Raw genomic sequence first — 12,605 nt, 5'->3', positions numbered from 1 at the left:
CCTCCATTGCGTGTCGCAAATGTTCAGCTCACTAGTTATTCAGGACAAGCTATCCCTGTGTTAGGACAGTGCACTCTTCTTGCAACGTACAAGGGACAAACAAAACTTGTGTCATTTTACGTCCTTCGTTCTTCTTGTGCAGTGAACTTGTTTGGTTTGGATTTATTTCAGTTGTTTCACTTGTCAATAGTCAATCAGGTGCTATCAGTGAACTGGACTGTGCCTTCCGCCAGTGTTTCTCGTCTATGTGAAGAATTTGCTGACATTTTTGCACCGGGCCTTGGTTGCGCTACGAACTATAAGGCACCTTTGGAACTGAAGGTAAACGCGCAACCGAAATTTTTCAGAGCGCGCCATGTTCCCCACGCATTGCGTCATGAGGTCGCCAACCGCTACGATATCTTGTATCAGTCCACTGCTAAGCATGGAAAAACTGATGCGTTGTCCCGTTTGACTGTTGCTGAGGATAAAGCATTCGATTCTTCCGAACTTACTTGCATGTTCATTGATGCGGAAACCGATGACGTGGTCGAATCGTTTCCGATTGATTTTCGTCGTGTAGCTACAGCCACAGTTGCTGACCCTGTCCTTGCTACTGTTTTGCGTTTTGTTGCTACGCAATGGCCCTTGTCAAAGTCGCGGATCGAGGATCCGCTGGTTCGCCGATTTTTTGCTCACAAGGAGTCTTTTTGTACGGCGTGGTGTTTTGTTGTTGCGTTCTGATACTGATCAGTCCAGAGTCGTGGTCCCACGTTCGTTACAGTCCTCTGTCTTACGGCTTCTTCACCAAGGACATTGGGGTATGGTGCGAACGAAACAACTTGCTCGTCAGCACTGTACGTGGTTCGGAATCGATGCTGCGATTACGAATATGTGTTCTTCTTGCATGGCGTGTGCCGAACAACAATCCGCACCGCCACGGAAATTCTTTGCATGGCCACAAGCCACTTCCCCTTGGCAACGCTTGCACATCGATTTTGCTGGTCCATTCTGGAATGCTCGATGGTTGGTTGTGGTCGATGCTTTCAGTAATTTTCCTTTTGTTGTCCGGATGTCTTCCACGACATCATCTGCCACCATCCAAGCGTTGTCTGCTATTTTTTGCATTGAAGGTCTTCCACAGACCATTGTTTCCGACAATGGCCCACAATTCATGTCCGCAGAATTTCAGTCATTCTGCAAGGCCAATGGTACTCAACATCTGACATCCGCGCCGTTTTCGCCTCAGTCAAACGGTGCCGCTGAACGATTGGTCCGGACTTTCAAGTCACAGATGTTGAAAGAGTCATATTCTCGGGAGGACGCATTGTTGCTCTTTTTGTCCTCGTATCGCTCTCAGCCCCGCGATGGTCGCTCGCCAGCTGAGTTGCTCCACAGTCGTCCTCATCGAACCTTGATATCTTTGCTGCATCCGCCGCATCAGGTTCCTGTGCAGCGGCAGACTCCTGCTTTTGCTCCTGGCGACGTTGTCTTCTATCGCAACTATCGAGGTTCACGGCGTTGGCTTGCAGGGCGCATTCTTCGCTGCCTCGGCCGCGCGATGTATTTGGTTTTGGGGGCCTCTGGTGAGGTGCGTCGGCATCTCAATCAGCTGCGCCTCTGTCGTCGCCCAGGTTCTGCCACTCCCCGTGTGCTTTCAGCGACGGTGCCGTCCGGTCAGCGTCCTGGGGACCCATCTACTGGCTCGCCTCCTCCCCAGGTGTTACCGACGATGCCTTCCATTTTGCCCCATGGCGACGCACCGCTGCCGCCGCCGCCGCCGCCGCCGCCTGTTCTCCCGCCGGCGCCGCCCGCAGTGGACGCGTCGCTGCAACCGCCTGGCGCCTCCCTGGGTCACGCGCCGCCGATCGCTTCCCGTGCCCAGCTGTCCTCAGACTTGGAACTCTTGCCGGCTCCGGACCAGATGTCGTCTTCGCGCGTCGGGTACCCCGACGCAATGGAGGTCGACCCTTCGGCCCCTCCTGTCTCTCTACGGGCGCATACGCCGCATATTGACGTGCACCCTGGACTAGGTTTCCAGGCGTTTCCTAGCTCCCCTCGGACCGAATGGCAGGGTGCAGGTGGCACAGCCTCGCCTGTTGTTAGGCTCCCCACCTCATCGCATACGTCAACATCGGGTCCTCCTTACGGCGGGCGGAAGCCTTATCTAACGACCGTTCGCCGATTTGCGGGGGAGGAATGTGGTGTCACCGCAAGACACCACACTTGCTAGGTGGTAGCTTTAAATCGGCCGCGGTCCATTAGTACATGTCGGACCCGCGTGTCGCCACTATCAGTGATCGCAGACCGAGCGCCACCACAAAGCCGGTCTCGGACTAGCACTAGCCCCAGTTGTACGACGACGTTGCTAGCGACTGCACTGACGAAGCCTTTCTCTCATTTGCCGAGAGACAGAATAGCCTTCAGCTAAGTCCATGGCTACGACCTAGCAAGGCGCCATTTGTAACATTGCATGTATCTTAAGAGTCTCACTTGATTCGTCAAGAGCGATGTACCACAAGGATGAAATAAAGTTAAGTATTTCCGCAGCTACGTACTTTTCTTTATAGCATTCATTACGTATTTTGTTTCAGACCTCACGCCATCCTTCGTGCGCTTATAGCGTGCATCTCGGCCACCCTCAAACACACTGTGTCGGCTCTCGTGTCGACACAACATTCCCCACCCTCCGTAAATTGGGAAACACGATGTTCCTTATAACAGTGGAGCAGATGGCAGTGATCTATATGAGTCATTATTATAATGCAGAGTAGAGCACTCAAATAGCGATTAATAATGACACAGTATTGTACAGATAATTTTTGTACATATACATACGTATTGATACATATTGGCGTTGCTTAGTTTTACATAAACTGACTTTACCCCTCCAAGCAGTGTTACTGAACACGCCAGGTGGCGCCAGTTGACAGTGCGACTGTGTAGAGGTACGTTGCGTACAATTCCGTTCTGTTGTAGTTCCGTCTGTACGAAGGTAGGACATGCCGTGTAAGAAGATAGCACGCGCAGCGAAGGTAATTGAAAATGGCCCCATAATGTCAGATGCCTTACGATTCAGGGTAAAGACAATCACATTGTACCAAGAAGGCAACAGTGTCCGACAAATACCAAAGAAATTGAAGATTTCCATCAGCAGAGTTGTCAAGACAATAAACAGCCATCGAGAAACAGGTTCCTATGATGATCGCCCTCACTCGGAGGACTCTGCAAAATATCAGAACGCCAGGAGAAATATTTGGTTGTGATTGGTAAGCAAGATAGATTGTAAACATCATAGATCAACGCTGTCCGCCAATTTACTGCTGAACTAAACACAATTGGAGACGCCAGTGAGTGTCTCGGCAGTGAGACGGCGCCTGGCAGAAAACGGCTCCCAGGCTTGCGTAGCAGCAAGGAAACCAGTGTTGCGCCATGTTAATAAGGAGAAAAGACTTCAGTGGGCTACGACACACCAACGTTGGACAGCAGGGTGTTTGTAAGGAAAGTTGGAAATATTTGGAAGTAAACGTCATCAATTTGTACGTCGGTTACCCCAAGAATGCTTGAATCGTGAGTGCGTAATTCCGATTGTAAAGCGTGGAGAGGGTTCTGTAATGGTAAGAGATGCTTCGAAGGTTATAAGGTCGGAGATTTTGTGACAGTAGATGGAAAAATGAACCTAAAGGATTACATGGCATTCTCCAGCGACATACCAAGACATCTGGTTTGCAAATGGCAGGGAAAGGGTTTGTCTTGCAGCAAGACAACGACACGAAATATACAGTCCGTTTTTGTCAGAACTGTGTGAAGTCTCTAGAGCTTCATGCATTTTCGGAAACCATAGAATGGCCTTCGCAGTCCACTAATTGTAACCCAATCGAATTACTATGTGATGAGGTGGCTAGGAGGATCCGAAAACGGGACACTCATGTGGGAGGTTCCGCAGCCAGAATGGAGACTAGTTCCAACTGAAACCCTGATAAGACAAATCCATCGCATGCCAGGACTATGCAAGTGATCAAAGGAAAGAGTAGCTAATGTGAGGAATGTAATATTTAATAGTTGCTTTTACCTGTATATTGGTTGAGCTTAATAAACATTTAGAAAACAATAAAATGCAATTTTATAATATATTTTGTTTCCATTGTTCATAAGCACTTGTGTTTACAAACTTATGGAGGGTAATGTTTGTTTTAAATAGTTAAATAGTATTTTTCTCCTGTCATCATGTAATAAATAAAAAGTCTCCGTCTTTATAAATAGATTACTGGAAGGTTACTGATGCTATACACAGCTTAATATCGTAACTGTTCGTAGAACACGTATTTTCGCTATTGGCTCAGAATGAAACAGTACAATAACCTTATCCACCATGAGCAGGTTCCCTGGGATAAGTAAAAAGGGAAAATATGTGCAATATAGGGTCTCAATGATTTTTGAGGAAAGGACTAGGCACACCGAAAGTCTGTCACTTGAAGTGAGCAGTGGACCTACAAAGACAATAAAGCATCAGAAATTACCACGTAACACGGCTTTGCGGAGACTACACATTTTCGAGCACAAAACAGGGGTTCACCCACTGAGTGGTTGCTATCTTGAACTTCAACCGCTAGAAAACAGTGTTATTGTCATAGAAAGTGTTAATTCCCATTTAATGCAGAACTCATACTATTTAGCTGCAAATCGGGTAAGATGTTACATAGGAGCTACGCTGCCAATATTCCCTGTCAGTGTGGTCTGATATCGCGGCAACCTATGCTGCTGTGCAGGAGGCGTAACCAGCTGACAGTCTGGTAATTGTTTCTCTCCAGCTACCAGTAATTAATTTCAAATGAAAAGCTGACAGTGTGGAATGGACAAAACCTAAAACTAATTCCGTATCCGCAATTATTGTATTATTTACTTAATTTTTGACACGAATTTATATGATTACTGCATGTGCTCTAAGTTTGAGCTACCCGCGAGGGACGCACAGTTCGGGCATTACATATCAATTCATCATATGTCATGTGAATGTCTGTCAATTTCTCTTCGGTCGTCTTCACGTTGTGCTCAGTGAAGAACGGTTCGCTTTTCATCCCATTAGAAAAATAGGACATAGTGCCGTTTCTCAGATTTCTGGTCATGTTACATTAGGAAATGGACATTAGCCTGAATATGACTACATGCAACATTAATTACAGAAAAGTGAGCACATTAACTTCCAAGTCACAACCTATACTGTTTTCTCCAAAATGTGTTTTCTGTATTGGCTGTAATATTTGTTGCTTATTATTAACTCTTCTCGGTTTTTTGCTATCTTTCGTTTACTGTATCGTTACGTACCGTGGAAATCTGCTTCAAGTTCAGAGCTTCGAAGTTATGCACTACTTGGTCATCTATTAGTAAAAAGCAGTATCGAGTGCATCCATCCATCGCCTTTATGACAGTTAGGAATGTACTGGGGACAGTTTCAATGACGTATCTGAATGTCCGCGAAGGAATTGCATTCTTCCTCAAGAAAGGAAACTAGAGAAGGTAGTGTTGATGGACGCTGGGATCCAGAGTGAAGTGAATAATATAACCCACCCCCGAGGTCTTCCACTTGTTTCAGGTTTTAGGATTGCAAGCATTTCAGAAATGTTGTTGTCCACAAAGCATTATCTGAGAGAAGATGCTTTACGACAGCGTGCATTTTCATGCTGACAGAAAAATATCATCGGCAGCAAACTGTTCCTCTAATGCAGGCAGTACAACACACTATAAAATGCGCTCATATCCATCCACACACTTTTCATAAACAAAAACAGGAGGCCAATTCTAAGCATGCAAAGCGCAGGGACAGGACTGGTAACAGGTTTTCATCTGACCCCAGTCACAATTAAAAAAAAATCACATCAAATAATTTTATTTAACAATTTCTCATATCCAGCGTCCAACACCGACACAATAAAAATATATGTAATTAAAAAACAAAAGAACAAAGAAACACAAACCTTTAACAATCCAGTCCTCGCTGGATTAAAAAACTTAATATCGTTACATCTGCAATAAACTCGATTAGAAAATATACTCAATTACATATATTTACTTTAAAATTACGCTCAATGACTCCATATGTAAACATGAGGCTGGTGCTTCAATAGCTTTAAATTTATGTTATTTGTTTTCCTCAAAAGAGTCTGTGGTCGAAATGCTGCAGATTTACTAGGCAACAACGATAGTAAGCAAGGCCCTTTATATTTTGGATGAAGTCGCTCTGGATATACGAAATAAACAGCACTGAAGACTTTCACCAAGACAGTAAACTCAGAAAGAACCTGCCGGAACCACCTTAAGAGTAGAGAAAAGAACAAGCAATAAAAAGATTGAAATTAATGCTTAATTACAAATTTTCGTCGAAAGAAAGCACCAAGTCTGGCCGGACAATGGTTTAAATTTCACTATCTTTCGTTTAAATGACTTCGGACGGAAAATTTCTCATGAGAGCGTACAAGCCAAGTTACTACACCACCCAACGTGCCCTTAAATATAGCATACACAAAGATGCAGTGTTATTTTCTAGATCAGTTTTACTGACACACAAGACAAATACCTGATCAACTGAACGAGGCGCGACGTTAAGCAATTCGAGAAATATTTTATATGTGGAACCTGAAATTTATGACCTAGCCTGAAATTTTAATGCAGCAAATTGTTCAAGTGACTTGATAGTTTAATTAGTGTGCTACAAATAATATATATTTTTCTTTTTTACTTTAATGTAAGCTCATTAAATCTGTTTAAGTTTGACATACGGCAGCAGTGATAAGCCCCACGAACAATCATGCAACAGTTTTACCATGTCTTCTGAGCACGGACCAGTTACGTGCTAATACGAACCGTATTTGTTGAACTCACTTCATTAGGCTAATTTGCCGGCAACAGTGCGTTCCATTAAACATCACGCAGTTCAATTACAACCAGCTGGGTCATTACAGTCCGTTATTCTAGGGTGAAGTCTTTTCACTATCGCCGTTCTTATGAAGCCCTGCCCAGTCCCATATTACAGGGTACATACCACAAGGCAGGTCGGGCGGCTGACAACACTGACCCTTCCGTCAGGGGCACAGACGCTCTACAGGTCTCAACAAGCCGTGGACAGCCGAGGTCTCCACACAACACTCGCGCTTCTCCATCCAGGCGACTCTCCACTGTACTGCCTACGGTATTCCTAATATACCCTTCCCTCAGCGGGAACTGCCGCCTAGGAAAACGGAACTTCGTTAAACTGGAGCACAAGTCGCAAGAATTGCGAGCGTACGGTACATTAACAACCACCGAATCCATACTTCACTGTTGGCGGAACACATGCTGGCATGTAACGTTCTCCCGGCATTCGCGAAGCCCATTGTGTTACAACGCCGTGTAACTTGGTTCGTGACTCCAAAGCACTTGTTTCCAGTCACTCACTGGCCAGTGGCCTCAGTCTTTTTGCCATAACAAGGGTCGCTTACTTTTGACCACAGAAATGAGTACCTTTATGAGAAGCCGCTCGGCCACTGTATGCCTTCTTCTAACTCTGTGCTAGCTGAACTGTGGGTAGCACGCTGGGACTCACGAGTTATTCCTTCCGCTGGTTTCATGTGACCTTTTTCTTTTCTCTCAGCCGTCCTTGGCAATGATCGAAGCGCGATATCCAAAAAATTAAAATATATGATTTTTATTTGCAGCTGTATAATGGAATGACTACAATGAAAATTTGTGCCACACTGGTACTCGAACCCTAATTTCCGTGGCCGAGCGGTTCTAGGCGCTACAGTCTGGAACCGCGCGACCGCTACGGTCGCAGGTTCGAATCCTTCCTCGGGCAAGGGTGTGTGTGGTATCCTTAGGTTAGTTAGGTTTAAGTAGTTCTAAGTTCTAGGGGACCGATGACCTCAGAAGTTAAGTCCCATAGTGCTGAGCCATTTGAACCATTTTTGAACCCTAATTTCCCACCTATTACAAGCGGTCGTCCTACCATTTGGCTAAGCGGTGTCGGCATGCATGCATGTCCGAAGGAACATTGCATCGCAATTCCGAATAACACAGGCACTGCACTATCGTACAAAATCAAAAATTAGGCTGCCATGCGACACGTGTTACATACTCTGAATGTAGGGTGTTCCAAGATGAATATACGAGTTATAAGGCTTTGTGGAATTTATTATTTTCAACTTACAATTATAAATAAAACATCATATGAAAGAACAGCTCAGACACTTTTGTCTGCACACTTGTGCTCACAGGAAAGAAATTTGAATGAACAAGGGAGCATGAAGAACGCGTTGGACGCGTGAGACTATTTCATACGTATCCCCAACAAATCAACTCGGAAACATAGACGTGAATTTGCAGTACCAGGGAAACTTTCAAGGATACGCTTACTACTACATCCTTAACTTTAGCAGCTGTTACAAGCTCTAAATCCTCGAAACTACGGTTTGTGCGCCAACTTTGCAAATAAAGGTTGCTACTTGATGACGAGGATTTTCTAGATCGTGTCGTCTTTAGTGATGAAACGACATCTCATCTAAATCAAACCTGAACGCATATGGTCCTCATCTTGGGATCAGGAAATCCCTACAAGATGGTACAATTGCAACGAGACTCCCCTAAATTGAACGTTTAATATGACATATGCCATCTGGCACTTCATGGACCTTTCTTTTTCGGTGGAGCAATTGTAACCGGTGTTTCTTATCTTCATGCACCAGAACCATGGCTCTTTCCTCAACTGGAAGAAGCAAAAACACAGAACTTTATTTGGCAGCAAGATGGTGCGCCGCCACACTGGCATAACTCAGTACACGATTGGTTAAATGACGCTGCACCCAGCCGCTGGATTGGCCGCAAGGGACCAGATGACAGTGCTTGTTTCCATGAGCTCCACATTCACACACGATTTGACGTCATGGGATATCTTTTTTTTGTGTTGGGGGTTCATAAGGGATGATATATATGCACATAAGCTACCAGCTGATCCACATGACTATAGATACAGCAATGTACTCCAGACACACTTATCAATGTTTTGGAAGAACTCGCCTATCGACTCGATGTGTGACAAATGATGGCCACATTGAACATTTATAAGAAACACTCTTTGATTTGCTTCTTATATGATGTATTTTTATAACTGTAAGCTGAATTTGACTAATGCTACGGAGCTTTAAAACTCGCGCATTTGCTTTGAAACACCTTGTAATATCCCTCTCAATAAAGAGAACTATAAAAATAGTTACAAACTAACATCCATATGGTACAAAGGGTCTATCACAAAATCAAAACAACTACAGAAAAATGAAAAAAAGCAGAGAACACTAACACCATAAAGCAGCACACGCATTACGCACACACAATATAGTAACACAGAAACACAAAACACTAACACTCATGAAATCACTAACAGAGGGAAATGGTACTATCTAGCATACAAACACAAATCGACACACAGAAAAGCCGGTATACCAAAGAAACAAGCATTACACATTGCTTACAGAACAGGAAACGCCCTCCAGTCACATTTACAACTAGCAATAGACAAACCAGACAATTACCAAGGAGCAGGTACCAGTTAAAATGTCAAGAACACACACGCCAGGAGAAATATTTCGTTTTCTTCAGTACAGGAATATCTTCAGTGAATCTTATCACTTATATCCTTTCACCTTTAATTCCACTTTTGAACCTTTCTTTTATTTCCGTCATTGCTTCTTCGATGTATAGACTGAATAGTATGATGAACGGCTACATTCCCGAGTTACACCCTTTTCAATCCTAGCACTTCGTTCTTCGTATTCCACTTTTACATTTCCTCTTGGCTCCTGTACATATTGGATATCACTCGTATTTCCCTGTAGCTTACCGCTACTTTTCACAGAATTTCGAACATCTTGCACTATTTTACACTGTCGAACGCTTTTTCCAGGTCGACAAATTCTATGAAGTGTCTCGATTTTTCTTTAGTCTTGCTTCCACAATCAATGGCAACGTCAAAGTTGCCTCTCTGAAGTCTTTACCTTTCTTAAAGCCAAACTGATCGTCCTCTAACACATCCTCAATTTTCTTCTCCATTCTTCTATACAGGGTGATTCTAAAAGACATTTACAAGTTGATATGGCACGTCGAACATACAACAAGAGTCAGTAATTACATGGGAACTGAGTATCGCAAACGCCACGAGAGAGCGCTACGGTCACGAGAGGGCACTGCTGTAGAAATATGGGTGGAGTACACGGAGATCGTCGCCATTCAGGAGTTGGGACAGGTTCTGTGCCACGTAAAATTCGCTACCCTGCAACGCCAGTTGCGCAAAACCGGCTCGTCCGTGTGCACAAGCCGCATATTTGTCGCCAGCGAACAACACAGACAGTTGTGGCGGAAGATAGCGTTCTCGAAAAGGTGCATCGAATGCCGTCAACAAGTAGACGAGTTGTAGCCCGAGCCACTGACAGCGCCCCCCCCCCCCCCCCCCCCAAGTTATCTCTTGCCAATGTACACAACGAAGCACTGCGTCCTTTTCATTTCCAACGCGCCCACGAATTGCCATAGGGGGACTACAACAAGCGCACGGAATTTGCGCGTTGCTTTCCGCAGGAATCCGCTGCATTCCTACGTTTCACAGCGAGTGTCCTCTTCATCGATGAGTTCGCATTCTCGCTCGAGAGGGTCAGGAATCTTCACAACGTGCATACCTGGACATATGTGAGTCGACATGCTACAAGTACGCATGCCTCACAACGCGAATTTACGTGTGGGCTTGGCATCGTCGGAGTCTGTTCAATAGGGCTGTACATTCTTGAGGACAGACTTATTGGTCGCACGTGTCTCGTATTCCTGTGAGAGGTTTCCGATGGAATAATATATGGAAGCTTCTTCGTCCCAGGATTCGATTTCAGCAGCCCGCGGATTTCAGCAGACAAGTGAGGGCACATCTGTAGACAACCTTTCCCCTCTGCTGGATTGATGCGCCAGTCGCATGGTGACCACGATCACCTGATCTGTTCCCAATCGATCTTTCTCATGTGGAAATATCTGAAGGGCTTTATGCACGAAGTACCTGTTACATATCCCTAGGTCCTAGTTGGCAGGATTGTTGCAGCAGCAGGATATCTTTCAGACAAACCAGGTAACTTTGAGAAGGTGCGCCGTTCAATGCAGCGTCGATGTCAGACGTGTCTCAATGTATCTGGACAAAATTTTGAAGCTCTCCTGTAGCGGAATTCCATTTCTAGCATGTGATTAAATAATTGCGACGCCGTTTAGTTGCCCTGATGGCCTTTGATGGCCTTTGCAACCTCCGGTTCCTATGAGATTAATGATCCTTGTTGTATACCCCATGTGTCGTGTTAGTTTGCAAATGTTATTTTGAATCACCCTGTATAATATACAGGAACTTGTCAGCAAGTTGGCTGCATGAGCTTATTAGCTGTTTGTGCGATAGTTCTCACACTTGTCGGCTCTTGCAATCTTCGGAATTGCGTGGATGATGTTTTTCCCAATGTCTTATGGTCTCATACATTCTACACAACAAGGTGAATAGTCGTTTTGTTGCCATTTACACCAATGACTTTCGAAATTCTGATGGAACCTTGTCTGTCCGTTCCGCCTTATTACGTCTTAAGCCTTCCAAAGCTCTTTTAAATTCTGATTCTAATACTGGAACCCTATGTTTTCTATATCGACTGGTGTTTTCTCTTCTGTCACGTAGCAGACAAGTCTTCCGCCTCGTAGAGGCCTCCAGTAGACTCTTTCCACCTATCCGCTCTCTGATTTGCCATGCATTTAATACTGGAAGTTCCAATGCGCCTTTCTTTTAGTTTCACCGAATCTTGTTATGACTTTTCTATATGGTGAGTCAGCCCTTCCGACAACCATTTCCTTTTCGATTTCTTCACATTTTTCATGCAGCCACTTCGCCATAGCTTCCGCGTGACAGAAGACACGAAGTACAGCGACTTCTTTCGAGATGAACTTCAGGAGTTCACTATGGACTGGACAGACTGTAACGGACATACTGTCTCTTGTTTTTATTATCGTCGCTCTGTGCCTCGGTCGGGGTTTCCCCAAAATCGTCGTTGCCTGTCGGCTGCTTGAGTCGTTGTTTCTTTCGTGTTGTGAGCTGTGATTAACATGAAGTAAATCATTGTTATCTCGACAGTCCATTATAAAAGATATGGAAATATTTCTTGTGGATTGGCTAGTTCAATAATCTGTTACAAAATATCAGTGTCGCGGTAGCTTCAGGAACTGTGAGACAATTGAGGGTAAAAAGTACATCCAACTGCTACGCTTAGAAAGGAGTTTATTCTTGGGTGGTGTCGGTCAACATAAGCTATGTATTAGGTTGGTGCATAAATTCGTTGTGTTTTTGTTTTCGTGCAAGTTTTCTTGTTTCTATGGGTTTATTTACCGATTTTCAGTTTTTATTCGTAGTTTACTGTTGTTATTTGAATTAGCATTTTGTCATTTCGAAATAGTCAGTGGAGCTGTGGACACTAGAAAATAGAGTGCTAAGTGGAAAAATCGTAACATTTCCGACATACTCTTGTCTCCGAGTTCGAAAAAGGCGTGACAGCAGGGGAGTCGCTCAGGAACGTTTCTGCCGTGTATGGGGATAATGG

This window comes from Schistocerca nitens, chromosome 7, assembly GCF_023898315.1.
Source record: "Schistocerca nitens isolate TAMUIC-IGC-003100 chromosome 7, iqSchNite1.1, whole genome shotgun sequence".
In the NCBI taxonomy this organism is placed as follows: domain Eukaryota; kingdom Metazoa; phylum Arthropoda; class Insecta; order Orthoptera; family Acrididae; genus Schistocerca; species Schistocerca nitens.
Note: the sequence above shows the minus strand (reverse complement) of the source record.